Source organism: Molossus molossus, unplaced genomic scaffold (assembly GCF_014108415.1).
Source record: "Molossus molossus isolate mMolMol1 unplaced genomic scaffold, mMolMol1.p scaffold_m16_p_10, whole genome shotgun sequence".
Classification (NCBI taxonomy): Eukaryota; Metazoa; Chordata; class Mammalia; order Chiroptera; family Molossidae; genus Molossus; species Molossus molossus.
This window is the reverse complement of record NW_023425345.1, coordinates 73,729,701-73,732,303: the sequence shown is the minus strand read 5'-3', so window position 1 is coordinate 73,732,303 and position 2,603 is coordinate 73,729,701. Positions and strand designations below refer to the sequence as shown.

General features: G+C 41.3%; 1 pseudogene; it reads left to right on the top strand.

Annotated features, from left to right (window-relative positions):
- Positions 1-710: 710 nt before the first annotated feature.
- Positions 711-1,964, top strand: LOC118624713 (annotated as a pseudogene).
- Positions 1,965-2,603: the final 639 nt, after the last annotated feature.

Genomic DNA, 2,603 nt, shown 5'->3' with positions numbered 1-2,603 from the left:
TCCCTCCTGCTCTATCTGATGGAAAAATATCCTCGGGTGAGAATTAAAAAAATTTTAATCTCACTCTTTTAACTATATTTAAATTACTCAAAATAACTACTACTTTTATTTGTTGTTTCTTTTTACTTTAAAAAATATATTTTTTAGCCCTGGCCGGTTTGGCTCAGCGGTTAGAGCGTCGGCCTGCGGTCCGGAGAGACCCCGGTTCGGTTCCTGCTAAGGGCATGTAACTCGGTTGCAGTTTGTCCCCGGCCCTGGGTGGTCGTGCGGGTGGCAGCCACTCGATGTGTCCCTTTCACATCGATGTTTCCCTCTCTCTCTCTTCCTCTCTCCCTCCCACTCTATCTGTACAAAAAAAAAAATATATATATATATATATTTTTTTATTGATATTTTAGAGAGACAAGAAGGGAGGAGGAAGAGAGAGAGAGAGAGAAAACATCGATTGGCTGCCTCCTACACATCCCCTATGTGGGGAGATTGAGCCCAAAACCTGGGCATGTGCCCTGACCAGGAATTGAACCAGCAACATGGGTGCACGGGATGATGCCCAACCAACTAAGCCACACTAGCCAGGGTATTTGCTATTTATTACATTAAGGCCCTAACCAACTCCATCAACAGATTTTCAGATTTCATGTACAGTTAAATGTACCACTAAGTTTCTCCTAAAATATCCTACACTAGCCCTTTCCAGCTGGTGCTAAGCCATGGGCATCTCTCAGGACAACTGGCACAAACACAGCAAGACCAGCAAGAGAGGAAAAAGTCCTACCACAAAAAGCAAAAATCTGAGCTGCTATTCCCTACTGCCATACTAAGATTGGTCCCCACTGCATACACACAGTCTGCATGCCAGGAGGCAATAAGAAGTACCATGCCTTAGGAGGCAGCCAACTGATGTTTCTCTCTCACACTGTTTCTATCTCTCTCTCCCTGCCTTTCTCTCTAAAAAGTTAATAAAAACATTGTTTTAAACAAGAAGAAGGATGAAGAGCCAAACCTAGAAAATGGAGAACAAGCAAGGAAAGTGAGGCATGACCAAAATCCTGCCACAGGAACAGCCTTCCTACAACCCAGGTCTGCTGGACTCACCTCCGCTGCTGCTACACCCACAGGGCCTGACTGTGTTCGTGTCTCCATTCTGAAGGGAGCATCTAACAAGCTGAGTGCAAACTGTTTTTCATAAAAATAGAGGCTGAGTGAGAATTTAACTCCAGTCTTTTGACTTCCATAGTGAAATCAATGCCTTTTCTCCAAATAATCTTAGAATTCCTCCAAATAGAGATGTTCCAACTCTGGACAATCAAAAATCAGAAATGGCACCTATGAAAACTCTGAGAATTTTCAAGTAAAATAAATATAGATGAAATAATTTTAAAAACAAAAACACTACCTTCTAAGTCAGTCATGAAAACTGCACTGAGTTCTTAAGTTACCCTCCAACAATGTTCATTCACATGTATGATATCAAGATTTTTATGAAAGCCTAAAACACCATAAATAAAATTACAACCTTTTTTTTAAGATAATCATTAAATAATTTGTAAGCATATTAGTAATGAAATAACCCCCTAAAATATTTGATATTACTTTATAAAGAAATATATATATGGCTAATCGAAAAAAAAAGAAGTACCATGCCTTAAGGCTGGACATAGAAAACTCCTAGAGCTTCAAGTGTTGTAGGAGCAAAACAAAGATTATTGATGTTGTCTACAATGTATCTAACAATGAACTGGTCCACACCAAAACCAGTAAAAAACTACATTGTGCTTATTAACAGCATCCAGTACAGACAGTGGTACAAATCCTACTATGCACTGCTCTTGGGACACAAGAAGGGGGCCAAGCTGACTCCTGAGAAGGAAGAGACTTTAAACAAAATGCTGTCAAAAATTCAGAAGAAATATGATGAAAGGAAAAAGAATGCCAAAATCAGCCATATCCTAGAGCAGTTCTAGCAGACAAGCTTATTGTATGCATTGCTTCAAGACCAGGTCAATGTGGCTGTGCAAATGGCTATGCTCTAGAAGGCAAGGAGCTGGAGTTCTAGCTGAGGAAAACCAAAGCTCAGAAAGGCAAATAAATCCCCTTCCCTATCTTAGCTCATATAATAAAAATGTTTATTGTTCATAGATAGATAGATAGATATTCTATACTAGTCTGAATTTACACACATGCATAATAATCCCAGTGTAATAAATTTCACCCACAAGTACCCAAGTGTAGATGTATTACCTCATCCATCTAAGTGAACTAGAAGAACTGTACTTATCAAGAAAAATTTGGGCCCTGGCCGGTTTTCTCAGTGGTTAGAGCATCAGCCTGCGGTCCAGAGAGACCCGGATTTGATTACCACTAAGGGCATGTACTTCAGTTGCAGTTTGTCCCCGGCCCTGGTTGGGTCGTGTGGGTGGCACAACTCGATATGTCCCTTTCATGTCAATGTTTCTCTCTCTCTCTCTCTCCCCCCACCTCCCTCCACCTCCCTCCCTCCCGCTCTGTCTGAATTAAAAATGGAAAGATGTCCTGGGGGAGGAAAGGGGGAGGGAGGGAGGGAGGGAGGAAGGAAGGAAGGAAGGAAGGAAGGAAGGAAGGAA